This window comes from Pan troglodytes, chromosome 1 (genome assembly GCF_028858775.2).
Source record: "Pan troglodytes isolate AG18354 chromosome 1, NHGRI_mPanTro3-v2.0_pri, whole genome shotgun sequence".
Lineage (NCBI taxonomy): Eukaryota > Metazoa > Chordata > Mammalia > Primates > Hominidae > Pan > Pan troglodytes.
This window is the reverse complement of record NC_072398.2, coordinates 165,961,426-165,978,314: the sequence shown is the minus strand read 5'-3', so window position 1 is coordinate 165,978,314 and position 16,889 is coordinate 165,961,426. Positions and strand designations below refer to the sequence as shown.

General features: G+C 41.5%; 1 protein-coding gene and 1 non-coding gene across 2 annotated transcripts in view; both read right to left on the bottom strand.

Moving 5' to 3' along the window:
- Window positions 1-16,889, bottom strand: part of JAK1 (Janus kinase 1) — a 232,444-nt gene that overhangs the window by 182,314 nt on the left and 33,241 nt on the right. The window lies entirely within an intron of this gene.
- LOC112207059 (U6 spliceosomal RNA) lies at window positions 6,854-6,961 on the bottom strand. The gene has a single exon (XR_002941537.1). It is a non-coding gene; the product is annotated as a U6 spliceosomal RNA (small nuclear RNA).

The following is a 16,889-nucleotide window of genomic DNA, read 5'->3' as shown; positions in this document are numbered from 1 at the left end:
CTGACATGAAATATCTCAAATAGGAAAATTCGTAGAAATGTGAAGTAGACGCAAGTTTGTCAGGGGCTGGGGAGAAGGGACCTGGGGAGTTTTTACTTACTAGTTACTGAGTTTCAGTTTGGGGTGATGAAAAAGTTTTCGAAGTAGATAGCGATGGTAGTTGTATAACATTGTGGACCTAAGTAATGCCACTAAATTGCACCCTTAAAAATGGTTTAAATGGGCCGAGCATGGTGGCTTATGCCTGTAATCCTAGCACTTTGGGAGGCCGAGGAGGGCAGATCACTTGAGCACCAGAGTTTGAGACCAGCTTGGGCAACATAGTGAAACCCTGTCTCTACAAAAAATACAAAAATTAGCTGAGCATGATGGCATGCGCCTGTAGTCCCAACTACTCCGGAGGCTGAGGTAGGAGGATCACTTCAACCTAGGAGGTTGACTGCACCACTGCAGTCCAGCCTGGCAACAGAATAGGACCCTGTCTCAAAATAAATAAATAGGCTGGGTGCAGTGGCTCACGCCTGTAATCCCAACACTTTAGGAGGCTGAGGCGGGTGGATCACTTGAGGTCAGGAGTTAGAGACCAGCCTGGCCAAAGTGTGAAACACTGTTTCTACTAAAAATACAAAAATTAGCCGTGCATGGTGGCAGGCACCTGTAATCCCAGCTACCTGGGAGGCTGAGGCAGGAGAATTGCTTGAACCCGAGAGGCGGAGGTTGCAGTGAGCCGAGATCGCGCCACTGCACTCCAGCCTCGGCAACAGAGCAAGACTCCATCTCAAAAAAATAAGTAAATAAATAAAAACTTAAAATGGCAAATTTTACTGTATACATTTTATCAGAATTTTAAAATTACAAAAATAAAGATAATCACTTAACAATACAATTTCAATCACTTAACAATACAAAAATATAAAAATTTTGAATTTATAAGTACCTAGTAGTGCAGCCACAAATTATATAAGAGAAAAATCAGAAGATCCATATGGAGAAATAGACAAATCTACAATTATATGGGAAATTAAAAAATACATCTCTCGATAATTGATAGAACAAGAAAAATCATTAAATAGGCCAGGAGTGGTGGCTCATACCTGTAATCCCAGCACTTTAGGAGGCCTCCGAGGCAGGTGAATCACCTGAGCTCAGGAGTTTGAGACCAGCCTAGCCAACATGGCGAAACCCTGTCTCTACTAAAAATATAAAAATTAGCTGGGCATGGTGGCACAGCCTGTAGTCCCAGCTACTCGGGAGGCTGAGGCATGAGAATTGCTTGAACCCAGGAGGCAGAGGTTGTAGTGAGCTGAAATTGTGCCACTGCACTCCAGCCTGGGCAACAGAGAGAGACTCTGTCTCAAAAAAATAAAAATAAAAATAAATCATTAGAGGATTCAAACAATAATGATTAATAAAACTGATCTAATAGAGATTATCTATATTTCATTCAACAACTGCAGAAAAAAATTCTGAAGTCCACACAGAATATTTCAAAAATGGACTCATACATAGTCATTAAAACAAGCCTCAACAGATATTAAAGGATTAATACAGAGGATGTTTTCTGACCTAAAGTGATCTAACTATAAATCAATAATAAAAAGGTAAACAGAGCATCTCCATGTTTGGAAAATTAAAACCATGCTTCTAAATAACTAATGGGTCAAAGAAGAAATCACAGTGGAAAAAATTTTTAATTGTGAACTCTGCCTTTTTTTTTTTTTTTGACAGATTCTCACTCTTGTCGCCCAGGCTGGAGTTCAGTGGCAGGATCTCACTGCAAGCTCCACCTCCTGGGTTCAAGTGATTCTCCTGCCTCAGCCTCCCAAGTAGCTGGGATTACAGGTGTCTGCCACCAGGCCCAACTAATTTTTGTATTTTTAGTAGAAATGGGGTTTCACCATGTTGGCCGGCGCTGGTCTCGAACTCCTGATCTCGGGTGATCCTCCCGCCTCAGCCTCCCAAAGTGCTGGGATTACAGGTGTGAGCCACCGCACCTGGCTGTGAACTGTGCCTTTTTAAAATGTGTGAGTGACTTAAAAATTACTTCATATCAAAAACATATAGGGTAATAGCTAAAAAGTGTTTACAGAGCTGATTTATAGCCTTACATTTTATATTAGAAAAGAAAAAAGGCTAAAAGTAAGTAAGTCAAGCATCTGCCTCAGGATATTAGAAATAAGCTGCAAGATAAACAGGAATAAAGAAGTAGGAAAGAGATAACAAATAAGAACAAAAATGTGTAAAATAGAAAAACTATGTAACAGGAACAATAAAGCCAATAGTTGATTCTTTGAGAAGACTAAAAAAGGTGTAAAATATTTAGTGAAACTAATGAGAGACACACATACATACACAGAGAGAGAGAGAGAGAGAGAACACACACACACACACATGCTATCAGGAGTGAAAAAGGGGATATTACTCCAGATGTTGTACACACTGGAAAGATAATAAAAGGATATAATGAATGACTTAAAGCTAATCCATTTGACAAAGTACACTATATGGACTAATTTCGTCGGGGAAAAATCAACAAACCTTATAAAGATATTTTAAAAACATGAACATGATTCTGCTAAGAGAGCATTTGAAAAAAATAATAAAGGCCGGGCCCGGTGGCTCACGCCTGTAATCCCAGCACTTTGGGAGGCCGAGGCGGGCAGATAACGAGGTCAGGAGACCGAGACCATCCTGGCTAACATGGTGAAACCCCGTCTCTACTAAAAATACAAAAAAATTAGCCGGGCGTGGTGGCGGGCGCCTGTAGTCCCAGCTACTGGGGAGGCTGAGGCAGGAGAACGGGGTGAACCCAGGAGGCGGAGCTTGCAGTGAGCCAAGATCGCGCCACTGCCCTCCATCCTGGGGGACAGAGTGAGATTCCGTCTCAAAAAATAAAAATAAAAATAATACAAAAAACAAAAACAAAAATCTCGAACAATCCTATGATCATTAAATAAGTTGAATCGTTTACAGAAAATCCACAAAGAAAATTCCAGGACCAGAAGCCTTTCATATGACTTCCACCAATCTTTTAAGGAACAAAGTATTTTAATATTACATAAACACATACAAGAAGGAACAACTCTCAAACTCATAAGACACTGAAATTCATGTGAAGACTATGTCAAAATAAAATTACAATCTAATTTGACCTATGGATGTATGTTGAAAAAAATCTGAAACAATATATTAGCAAACTGAATCCAGCAATACAAAAAGATAATATAGAAAAGCAAGTGTATCCTAGGAATACAAAATTGGTTTAATATTTGAAAATGAAACAATGTAATTTGTCATGTTAATAGAATAGAGGAGAGAACCCATATGACCGCCCCCCCCCCCCAATATATTTAGGAAAAGTGAATGGTTAAAAAAAAAAAGTCAATATGTATTCTTAATTTTAAAAATCAGCAAACTTGAAATAAAAGGAAATTTTTAAGTGAAATAGGGTACCTACAGAAAATCTGCAGCAAACGTCATGCAAAATAGCGAAGTTGCTATGTCAGAAGATGTGAGGCCGGGCATGGTGGCTCACTCCTGTAATCCTAACACTTTGGGAGGCCAATGAGGGTGGATCACCTGAGACCAGGAGTTCAAGACCAGCCTGACCAATATTATGAAACCCCATCTTTATTAAAATTCAAAAATTAGCAGGGTGTGGTGACAGGCACCTGTAATCCCATCTACTTGAGAGGCTAAAGCAGGAGAATTGCTTGAACCCGGAAGGCAGAGGTTGCAGTGAGCCGAGATCATGCCACTGCACTCCAGCCTGGGTGACAGAGCGAGACTCTGTCTCAAAAAAAAAAAAAAAAGAAGAAGAAGAAGAAGAAGGCAGAGCGTGGTGGCTCACGCCTGTAATCAAAGCACTTTGGGAGGCCAAGGTGGGCAGATCATCTGAGGTCAGAAGTTCAAGACCAGCCTGGCCAACATGGTGAAACCCCGTCTCTACTAAAAGTATAAAATTAGCCAGGCGTGCTGGTGCATGCCTGTAATCCTAGCTACATGGGAGGCTGAAGCAGGAGAATTGCTTGAACCCGGGAGGCGGAGGTTGCAGTGAGCTGAGATCACGCCATTGCGCTCCAGCTTGGGCAAAAAGAGCAAAACTCCATCTCAAAAAAAAAAAAAAAAAAAAAAAGCTATGTATAACTTTAGTTCTGTTAGACAATGCCACACTCTTTCAAAGTGGTTGTGCTAATTTATACTCTCAGCAACAGCCTATGAGAACTCTCATCACCAATCCACATTATCACCAAAAGACTGTGAACCACTGTCCTAGAGAAACTCTTGCAATGTGTACTACAGACAAGTACAAGACTTTTCTCAGCATCATTGTTCTGAGTAGCTTGAAACTGGAAACGATTCACTGTGCTTCTGGGGAGGCAGCAATATTTTATATCTGGATCACAGTACTGGTTATGTAGATGTTCATTTTATAATCATTCAAACTGCACATATATGCTTTATGCACTTTTCTGTATGTATTGCATATGTCTCATTTGAACTTCTACAAAGGCATTATATTCTTCAAAGAAACTTCACACACATTTTAATAAATCTTATCTGATTTTACAATTACCACTTGTGGTTCCTATAAGAAACTTGTCCATATTAGTTAGGGCTCCACTAGAAAAGAAATTATTTGTACAAATTTGGTAATTTGAGAAGAGTTTAATTTAAAAGGACCATCTACAAAGGTGTGGGCAGGGTTTAAGGAACTCAAATGTGGTAACAAAATACTCTAGAACTAGTAACTTGGGGTGACTTTCCCACCCTTTGGGGCAGGGAAAGAAAGCCTTTATTAGAACCAGGAGATAGAGCTATGTGGAGAGAGCTACTCAACTTGAGCTATGACCTCTAGTGGAAAGACAGAGCCAGTCCACACCACAGTGACGGCATACAAAGGGGATAAATACCCTGATTTTGCTCTTCTCCCTTCCCTCTCCCGATCTTCTGTCTGCGCTCCTTGTTGCTGAACCCAACCAGAAGCCAGAAGACAAGAGAATCTGTGGATGTAATGCATTTAGGTCAACCACCTAGAGAACCCAGCAGAATGGAGCTGGGCAAAGAGTAGATCCGAAGTGATGAGAAGTTGTTCACATGTCCGTCTGAATCTAAAGTGGTAGCCACTTCCAGTGTTTTTCTTTTAAAATACAAGGTTTGGGGAGAAGGAGAAATGACCAAGGGATTTAAATTATAGCTGTTATAATCCCTGCTTCTGCAGCTGATGACAAGGCGTACATTGGTACTCAAGGCTACCTTCTTCCACCTCCCACTTCTGTTCTTTCCTTCCATCGGCACTTCAGCAGGATGTGTTTTACCTCTTTCCTTGTCCCAGGCTACTCATCCCATAGTAAAGATGCTTTTGCCTATTTTCCAAAGTAGATTTGGAGAGACCCAAACTTCGTTGCATGTAGGATATGAGGCATTGATAATCTTGTCTTTATTGGGTGGCTGCACTTTTCCATTCACCAGAACACTGGGCCAAGGAATGCTAAGAAGTTGTTCATTGAATCCCTGAGTTCTAAACATAGCTCTCCCTGTCTATCCCCGCTAGGTAGCAGCAATCTAATTACTGCTGTTAAGGATATATCACCCCTTTTCTATATATTGGTTCTATGACCTGAGGAACCCCTAATGCCTGGGGGTAAGACTTAGCTTCCATTTCATTGGAACCATGTATATTATACTTCCCATTTTTTTAGAAGAGGACACTAAAACCAAGAGAATTTGCAATATTTGCCTAAGAGTGCATAGTTAGTACAACAATGGAACTAGAAGCTCAGCCTCCTGACTTTCAGACTCATTTGCTTCGCACACACTGGAGGAGTACAGCTGTGTCTTATCACTGTAACAGGTGGACGTGGGAAACAGCAATAACACAACGTTAGACTGTGATAAAGGTGACTCAAGGGAGGGAGAAATACACAGTAGCAGATGTCCTCTAAATATTAAGGCACAGTAGAGAATAAGACATTTGTCATCCTGCCATCTCATTGTGCCAAGCTACAAGAGCAATGTTTTTGCCCTGTGTTTTTCCAAAGCAGGGCCTTTTCCAAAACAATTCAGGGTGATGACTACTTGAGTGCATTTTAATGTGTTTGCTAATGAATTTTCTTGATATTGGAAAATAACATTTTTCTTGTGTAATGTCCCCTCTCCTTTCTCTCAAAGGAACCCACATTGCCATTTTTTTTTTTTAAATTTTTTCTTGGTCACAGAGAAGTCCATGCTAGTGAAGCAATTAAGGGCTCTTTCTAACCCATAAATCACCAACAAAATGGATATTCCAGTGCACCCATAGGGATTGGAGGGCTCATGTGAGGGAAGTTTGTAAATGACTCTGCATTTTAGGATTTCCATAGCCTTTCTGAGGCCCATTAAACTGATCAGTAGGTAGTAAGTGATGAGGCATAAGGCTGGGAGGTGGGGTGATGTAAAGAAAAAATTAAGAAATGAGACTGAGTCAGCCAAAGTGAAAATTTAGTTTGTAAGAGTTGGTGCCTCTTCAGACTTCTAAGCAACTTGAAGAAGGTAATCACCATTTTATTACTTTTATTATCTTCTTTATTTTTAGACTTTAACATAGTCAATAGTGGGTTGCAGTACCTTGCTAAGAGGGAGGAGAACCAACTTCATACATTAGTGTCATGCTAAAATATTCATTGGGAAAAATTAATACAGCATTTTATTTAGGGCTTTCAATGTGTATATCAAAGGAGAAACTAATCAGGGGAAATTCAGTCTATTCTTAAGTTGGTGGGGAATGATATTTTTTGATAGGGAGTTTTTCACACCTGTTAGATCATATAAATTCAGTGGATGCTTTTTTTCTCATGAAAAGTGAGGAAGCAGTAAACATTTAAAACATAGATTTTTTTTTTCCTGTCATCCTTACATAGGGGCCACGCTAATCTTCTCTGTATCATTCCAACTATTAATTATTTTTAAGTGAAGTATTTAATATGCTGATGTTAAGGTTCGGTTCAATGACTTTTTTTTTTTAATTTTAGAGGCAGGGTCTCGTTCTGTCACCCAAGCTGAAGTACAGTGGAGTGATCATGGCCCACTGCAACCTCAATCCCCTAGGCTTAAGTGATTCTCCCACCTCAGCCTCTCGAGTATTTGGAGACACAGGCATACATAGCCATACTGGGCTAATTTTTATTTTTTATTTTTGACAAGCTATGTTGCACAAGCTGGTCTTGAATTCCTGGCCTCAACCAATCCTCCCACCTCAGCCTCCTGAGGCACTGGTATTACAAGCCTGAGCCAACATGCTTGGCCAATAGATTTCGATAATTGTACACATTAATGTAACTACCATCTAAAGTTCCAGAAAGTTGTCTCATCCTCTTGTCCCTTTCTAGTCAAACCCCCTTTCCTTCTCACTGAGGGAACCACTTTCTTTTTTTTGAGGCTGGACTGCAGTGGCACAATCTCGGCTCACTGCAAGCTCCACCTCCTGGGTTCATGCCATTCTCCTGCCTCAGCCTCCCGAGGAGCTGGGACTACAGGTGCCCACCACCACACCAGGCTAATTGTTTGTATTTTTAGTAGAGATGAGGTTTCACCGTGTTAGCCAGGATGGCCTCGATCTCCTGACTTCATGATCCACCCACCTCGGCCTCCCAAAGTGCTGGGATTACAGGTGTGAGCTACTGCACCCGGATGAGGGAACCACTTTCTAATCCTATCACCATAGATTAGTTTGCCTGCTCTGGGACTGCATGTAAATGGAGTCATACCGTATTTATTATTTTGCATCTGGTGTCTTTCACTCACCATGGTTCTAGATTCATCCTTTTTTTTTTTTTTTTTTTGCATGTACCAGTGGCTCGTTCCTTTTATTGCTGAGTAGTATTCCTTTGTATGAATATATCACAATGTGTTTATCCAATCTCCTATTGCTGGACATTTGAGTTGTTTTCCATTTTTGGCTGTTATGAATACAAGTACTATGAGCATTCTTGTACAAAACTTTTTGCGGCCATATATTTCCATGTTTTGGGGGTATATACCTAGGAGTAGAATAGCTGGTAACTCTATGTTTAATCATTTGAGGACCTGCCAGACTGTTTTCCAAAGTGGCTGTACCACCTACATTCCTACCAGCAAGGTACAAGGGTTCTAATTTCTCCATATCCTTGCCAACACTTGTTGTTCATATTTTTTATTACAGCCATCCTAGGGGGTGTAAAGTTATATCTCATTGTGGTTTTGATTTGCATTTTCTTAATGATTAATGATGTTGAACATCTTTTCAAGAGTTTATTGGCTACTTGTACACCTTCTTTGGGGAAATGTCTATTCATAACATTTGCTCATTTTAAATTAGGTCATTTGTCTTTTTGTTGTTGAGTCCTAATTGATTCTTAACTTGGGTGAAATTGAATTGAGAAAGTCTGTTGTAACAGGTAAGCCTCTTGCAGTTGAAAGTAACAGAAAACCCAACCTACATTATTAGCTTAAGCATTAATGGAACTTGTTGTATCACAGAACTGAAATTTCTTGGAGGTAGTTCTGGCTTCAAGAATGGCCGGTCCAAAGCAAAAAAAAGAAAAAAAAAGAAAAAAAAAGGCTAGGGGTGGTGGCTCACCTGTAACCCCAGCACTTTGGGAGGCTAAGGTGGGCAGATCACATGAGGTCAGGAGTTTGAGACCAGCCTGGCCAACATGGTGAGACCCCATTTCTACTAAAAATACAAAAATTAGCCAGTTGTGGTGGCAGGCACCTGTAATCTCAGCTACTCAGGAGGCTAAGGCACGAGAATCGTTTGAACCCGGGAGGCAGAGGATGCAGTGAGCCGAGATCGTGCCATTGCACTCTAGCCTGGGCAACAAGAGCGAAAATCTGTCTCAAAAAAAAAGTGACACCAGAACCTGATTTCTTCCTTCTCCCCTCTTAGCTCTGTTTTCACTGTCTGAGCCCCATTCTTGGATAGGCCTCACCAATTAGAACAGCAAGATGGCTATAGCAGCTCCAGCCACACGTTCTTCCAGGTTCAGGCCCACAGGAGAAGAGTGCTTGCTCACAGAAGCACTGGCAAAAAGACTTATGGGTCCTGACTGATTACAGACCAATCCGAACTGCAGTGGCCAAGAGGAATAGGTACACTGATTTAGGGGGATTCACAGATCCCATTCCTGAAGCAATGGTTAGAGCCCACCCGAAACATGGATTCCAAGTCGGGGAAGAGAGAGTTATCCAGGGAGAAATTAGAATACATTTACCAAAATAGGAGGAAAAGGGATGTCGGGGATGTCAAAAACTAGCAAATGTCCACTACAGTGCTTCCCAACCACGGCCTCACTAAAAATCAACATGATTTTTATCCAAGCAACTAAGCAAAGAGGTGAGGCCACAGGGTAAAATACTATTATTGACACAGGAATATGGATAAAGGCAAGAGAATAGTTAGCCAGCAGTAAAATCATTAAAAAGTCACTAAATTTAGCATCTGAAGACCTGGCTCGAATCCTAGGTTTGCTACTTCTAGCACTATGACCTTGGAAAAAATCACTTAACTTTACAAATCAATTTTTTTCTTTCTTTCTTTTTTCTTTCCTTTTTTGAGACAGGGTCTTACTCTGTCACCCAGGCTAGAGTGCACTGGCATGATCACAGCTCACTGTAGCCTCGACCTCCTAGGCTCAAGAAATGCTTCCAGCTCAGCCTCCTGAGTAGCTGTGACTATAGGTGCATACCACCATGCCTGGCTAATTTTTTATATTTTTTGTAGAGATGGGGTTTTGCCATGTTGCCCAGGCTACTCTTGTACTCCTGGACTCAAGCGATCCTCCTGCCTTGACCTCCCATAATGCTGGGATTACAGGCATGAGCCACCACACCCAGCCAAACCACATTTTTCTAAGCCATAAAACAGGGATTACCTCAAATTATCATTCCAGCATCATAGGTTGGTTCTAGAAATATAAACCTGTAAAAGTGCCTGGCACATAGAGGATATTCACTCTGAAATCCTGGGTCATAACTTTGTCTACATGCCTTCCATGTGATCCCACCCCAACGCTACTACCTATCCAGCCAGTGTTTGCTTTCCAGATGGGACTGCAGAGATTTCCACAGAAAATCTTTAGAACCATTACCTTATTGAGCCCCAAACTGTAATTTCAGCTATGTGATTAGAGCATTGTTCTATCAACACCGAGAATGGTTTCTGGCTGGAATGTCAGTGGAGCATGGTGAGCCAGACACAAGCAGTCCTTTGAACACAGCCTGGGGTATAAGACAGAGATGATCATCACAGTTGGAGATCTAGAAAATGTCCCTGGAGACCTCAGAATCCCAAGGTTTGGCTTCCAGCAGTGAAAATGAGTGCCAGCTTCCCCTCTCAAAGCACGCTGCCCCCCTGGATTCTAGTTTGTTGACTAATCCCTTCCTCCTCTAGAACAGGAAAGAAGGAAGGAAGGGTTTGGAACTGTTCCATTGATAGCCCCAGAATTTCTACATAAGAAAAGCTTAGGGGCAGTCACCTGGCTGCTATGAGCTTCTAGAGGAGTTGCTTTTGAAATTGTTTGCATTTTAAATAAGAAGGTTTGGCCAGGTGCAGTGGCTCACACCTGTAATCCCAGCACTTTGGGAGGCAGAGGCGGGCAGATCACCTGAGGCCAGGAGTTTGAGACCAACTTGGCCAACATGGTGAAACCTCATCTCTACTAAAAAATACAAAAATTAGCCAGGCATGGCGGAGTGCACCTCTGGAGCCAGAGGCAGGAGAATTGCTTGAACCTAGGAGGTAGAGGCTGCAGTGAGCTGAGATTGCGCCACTGCACTCTAGCCTGGGCAACAGAGTTAGGCAGTCTCAAAAAAATAAAAACCTTTTTTTTTTAAATAAGCAGGTTTCATTCAGATTGTATACTATTTGAGATGGCCTGGGTAGAGCTGGTTATCTGGAAACTTTTGGGGTTTTTTGTTTTTTTTAGATGGAGTATCACTCTGTCGCCCAGGCTGGAGTGCAGTGGTGCGATCTCGACTCACTGCAACCTCTGCCTCCTGGGTTCAAGCTATTCTCCTGGCTCAGTCTCTTGAGTAACTGGGACTACAGGTGCACACCACCACACCTGGCTAATTTAACACACCTGGTTAATTTTTTTTTTTTTCTTTTAGTAGAGATGGGGTTTCACCATGTTGGCCAGGCTGACCTCAAGTGATCCACCCATCTCAGCCTCCCAAAGTGCTGGGATTACAGGTGTGAGCCACTACGCCCAGCCAATTATCTCAAAACTTTGATCATCCTTGACATCACTGCCGACTGCCCTCCTCCAATTCCCTTGGTCTATCTCTGACTGATGCCGGCAGAAGAAGCAGAGCAAAATCTCCTTACATGTATTTTTGCTCCGCTTCCTGTCAATTTGGGTCCTCTAGGAAGCAGACAGGCACCAGGATGGGTTTATAAGTGAAAGCACTGGGTTGTAATAACTGTGAAAGGCAAAAGGAAGAGGGAGCTGGAGAGGGCAGGGAAAGCCTTAAAACCATGTTGCAGGTCTGAGACTTGTAAAAGGAGAAGGGTAAGGAAGGATGATTGTGTGGGTGAATAGAGTCGCAGACTGTGGTGCAGCTCTGGAAATGTCCTGGTCAGCCTAATAGGGAGCTCTGGCACAAGGATTGCCCTCAAAAAAGTCCCACGTTGCATGGCAGTGGTCATGCCCTAGTACCCCTGCCATGCTCAGTCATTGGTAGAGGGCTGCCTGGGAGAAAGTGCTGCACCCTGGATGCTGGGGTGGATCCAGACTAGAAACTGTCAGCATTCTGCATTCCTTGCAGCAGGTTCTTTCTGGAAGGGAAGTCTGCGTGGCACGCTGCCACAGCTGGCACAACCCCAACAGCTGTCCAGCCATTCTGCTCTAACCTATAATCAAGCTCACAGAAGGGAAGTAGAGTGCTTTTGTGCTCCACAGAACTGCCTGAGCTCTTTTTATGATTCCTTTGGGTGAACCCTCAGTAAGTCAATCTATGCCTTAGGTTTCTTGTCTGAAATATTTCCTTTGCCTGGAACGCTTTTCCCTCAGCTACACTAATAACTCAATGCCTCATCTCCTTGAGGTCTCTGCTCATGTGTTGTCTCATCAGTGAGTCCTTCCCTGACTAATTAAAATAGCAATCCCCTCACAATTCTTATTCTCCTTCCCAGTGTTATTTTTCTCCATAGCACTTACCCTATCTAATTTTAAAAGTTTATTTATATATTTATCATCTGTCTCCTTTGATTAGAATATAATGGATGTCAAGTCAGGAGATTTTGTCTGCTGTTCTATCCCTAGCACCCAGAATAGTGACTAGCATATAGCAAATGCCATTAACTATGTGGCAAATGGAAGGAAGGAAGGAAGAAAGGAAGGGAGGGAGGGAGGGAGGGACTGGTATAACCACACAAATCATGTAAAAGTTGATAGATACCACTAATCCTTTCTCTTTCTGATGCAAACTTCTTATCTAAGAAGATCATCTAACCCCTTGAAGACAGCAATGAAGTCATTGAAACTTATAAAAATGTGTCACTAAAAATTGGAACTTTAAGTCAAAGACAGAAAACTCATTACTAATTGTATTCTTTTTATCAGATACCATGTTACATGTTTTTACATATGTTATCTGATTTATTCCTCCCAATAGCACTGAGATAAGGGTTATCATCCCTATTTTGTGGGCAAGGAGGGTGAGGCCCAAATAACATGGCCAATGTCACACACAACTGGAAGTATGGAATTTAAATTCAGATTTATCTGATAGCAACAAATAAGAAACAGACTTCAGTGCCAAATAAGAGGAGAGGAGCAAAATTAGCTCACCATTTGATAGTAAAAATATGAACAAAGTAAAAGAATCATTACAAAGGACAAAGAAAGGAATTACTTTTACTATGTAGGGGTCAAGGCTCAATATCAGTTACCCAATCCAATGAGGATACCATCTTCTTACAATAGTGGGTATTTATTTTTCCTTTTTTTTTTCTCCTGAGACAGGGTCTCACTCTGTCACCCAGGCTAGAGGGCAGTGGCTTGATCATAGCTCACTGCAGCCTCAAACTCCAGGGCTCAGGTGATACTCCCATCTCAGCCTCTCAAGTAGCTGGGACTACAGACATGCACCACTGTGCCCAGCTAATTTTTTTTGTATTTTTTGTAGAGATGGGGTTTCACTATGTTGCCCAGGCTGGTCTTAAACTACTGAACTCAAGTGATCTGCCTGCCTCAGCCTCCCAAAGTGCCGGGATTACAGGCGTGAGCCAACACACCCAGCCTATTTTTCCTTTTAAAAGTCTGTTATGCAGAAATACCATTTGACCCAGCAATCCCATTACTGGGTATATACCCAAAGGAATACAAATCGTTCTATCATAAAGATATATTCACATGTATGTTCACTGCAGCACTACTTGCCATAGCAAATACTTGGAATCAACCTAAATGCCCATCATTGGTATTTGAAAATAAAATATGGTACATACACCATGGAGTACTATGCAGCCATAAAAAAGAATGAGATCATGTCCTTTGCAGGAACATGGATGGAGCTGGAGGCTATTATCCTTAACAAACTAATGCAGGAACAGAAAACTAAATACCACATGTTCTCACCTACAAGTGTGAGCTAAATGATGAGAACGCATGGACACATAGAGGGGAACAAGAGACACTGGGGCCTATTGGAGGGTAGAGAAAGAGGATCAGGAAGAATAACGAATGGGTACTGGGCTTAAGAGTGTGTAATGAAATAATCTGTACAACAAACCCCACAACACAAGTTTACCTACATAAGAAACTTGCACATGTACTTCTGAACTTAAAAGTTAAAAAGTTAAAAAAAAAAGTCTGTTATGGACTGTGTGTTCCCCCACACCAAAATCCGTGTTTTGAAGCCCTAATCCTCCGTGTGATGGTATTAGGAGGTGAGGCTTTGGGGAAGTAATTAGGTTTAGCGAGATCATGAGGATGGAGCCCATGGTGGGATTAGTGCCCTTATTAAAAGAGGAAGGGATACCAGCACTCTCTCTGCAATGTGTGAGGGCACAGCAAGAAGGTGGCCATCTGCAAACCAGGAAGAGAGCTCTCACAAGGAACTGAACCAGCTGGCATCTTGATCTTGGATTTCCCAGCCTCCAGAACTGTGAGAAATAAATTTCTGTTGTTTAAGCCACCTAGTCTACAATATTTTGTTATGGCAGCCCAAATAAACTGAGACAAAGTCTCAGAAACTCATAGACATGTTGTATCAGAAACCATCCCTTAGAAGAGAAAGTTTCTCATTCTTGCAGTAAAAAGCCAATTAATAAACGAGAGGATAGAATTTGAAAATCATCAGTGAATGCTAAAACTAGTGGGTGAGTGTTTGATGAGGAACAGAATGTTAACATAGTCCCCAAAACCTCCTGACAATTTTTTTTTTTTTGAGACAGAGTCTCACCCTGTCACCCAGGCTGGAGTGCAGTGGTGCGATCTCTGCTAACTGCAACCTCCACCTCCCAGGTTCAAGTGATTCTCCTGCCTCAGCCTCCCAACTAGCTGGGATTACAGGTGCACACACCAGGCCCAGCTAATTTTTGTATTTTTAGTAGAGATGGGGTTTCACCATGTTGGCCAGGCTGCTCTTGAACTCCTGACCTCAGGTGATCCACCCACCTCTGCCTCCCAAAGTGCTGGGATTACAGGCGTGAGCCACCACGCCCGGCCTAGGTTTTTCTTTAAAGCTTTGAATTATTTTGCAAATCAAGATAAGAAACTCAGGAGAGTTCCAGAATGCACAGTGCTAATTTCTATTGGAAATGTAATTTACTCTTTTGTTCTAAGTGCTCATCAGATACTGTCTGAGTACTGGTCATTCTGTCTGAAGTGGTTGTTTACAGCGAGCCCTTTTGCAAAATGGAACATTTTCTAATGCCAATTTCGTAAATGGAAACACAATATATGCAAAAAAAAAAAAAAAAGGCTAAAGGAAATACAATGAATCCACTCAAAATAATTTCAAATGACCTGGCTTTATTTTCTTAACCTTGACATTACTGTTATAATCCTTCCATACATGAAGCCTGAGTGAGGGCAGGATTGTTTAGGGAGAAATCAGTGGGTATCTATTTTCTTATAAAGTACTTATAAATTAGAAACTACGTATGGCCATCTTCTCAGTGTCTTCATGCATCCGTTTTTTAAATTACCTTTGCTACTGTCTATTTCTCTATGTTAGACTGCCCACCAGTGTTATGGGGCACCTATTAGATGCTATGAAAATGTAGAAGACTGAGACATGGGTCTCTGTGGCAGAGACCACTACTTAATAGCCATTCTTTCTTGGAAACAAAAAACCTTTATTGTTGGGTATGTCAGTGTACCTGGCTATAAAATATTTTCCAGCCTTCCTTGCAAATTTGGTGGCCAATGAGCTATTAGCGAGACTTCCAGAAAAAGTCTTTAAAATTTGGCTGGGAAGCCTACCCTTTACCCTTAATCCTTTCCTCCTTCTTGCCTGGAATAGAAATATGAAGGCTGGACTTCCAGAAGCCATTTGGTTAACACAAGGAAAAGGCCCCCACCCTGGGGATGGCAGAGGAAATAGCAAAAAGAGGCTATGTTCCTGTTTTTGGATTTTAGAGACAGACTCTTGTGCTGTCACTCTTGCGCTCTCACTGCAGCCTCTAACTCCTGGGGTCAAGCGATCATCCCAGCTCAGCCTCCCGGGAGCTAGAATGACAGGTGTGTGCCCAACATAATAATAAAATAATAAATTTTTTTCAAATAATAAAATTTTAAATTTTTTTTATTTTTGTAGAAATGGAGTCTCGGTATGTTGCCCAGGATGGTTTCAAACTCCCAACCTCAAGCAATCCTCCCACCTTGGCCTCTCAAGGGGCTGGAATTACAGGTATAAGCCACCACACCTGGCCTCAACTCCTGTATCTCCAGAACTAGTGACTGAATACAACTCTTAAATTATATAGTATCTGATTTCATGAACAAATTCAGCAGAGACTAATGCACACAAAATAATTAGAAAACATTGCCCATTTGGGTGAACTGGCTCATGCCTGTAATCCCAGTGCTTTGGGAGGCTGAGGCAGGAGGACTGCTTGAGGCCAGGAGTTTGAGATCAGCCCAGGTAACATTGTGAGACTCCCGTAGTACCAAAAAAGAAAAAAAGGAAACACTTCCGTATAGTATGTGGTGTAAGAGAAAGTATAGGTAGACAGAGTAAGAGCTTTAGAATCCATCACTCCTGCAGTTCACTCCTCAGCTTAGCAATTTAGAGTGTGTGATTTTGGACAAATTATATAACGTTTCTAAACTTCTGTTTCCCTTTTCATAAAATGAAGATGATAATAATTACCTTGTGTAATTGTAATAAGGAGTAGAGATAATGTGCCTGGCACTCAAAATATGCTTAATAAATGATAATAGTAATTTATAAGCGATACAAACTCACAGAAATAAGAAATTGATGTGTATCAAAAGCCTTAGAGAATAAGTAGGATTTTACTATTCAGGATGGGTAAAGGGGAAAGGTATTCCACATGGATAAAAGGAAAGGCAAGTACAACGTGGGTAGAGACATAAAGATTGGCTGAATATAACGTATTTGATAACTACAAGGAAATTAACATAACTGGTATTGAAGAGTTGAGGAAAACGGGATGGCATATAAATAGGGTGAGATCAGGATGGCACAGATGGGGTGGGATCAGGCTGAAAGCCAAAGAGAAGATACACGACTTGATATGGAAGAGCAAGGAGAATTCATAAATTTTGTACAAAAGGAAGGATCAGGACAGACTTAATAAAAGCTCATTACCCTAAGGTCTTCAGTTATCCTAAGTGATTTTCTTTTGGAACAAGTGACAAGGAAATGACTCTGAGTGCCAAATGGAAGGTGAGTGCCTA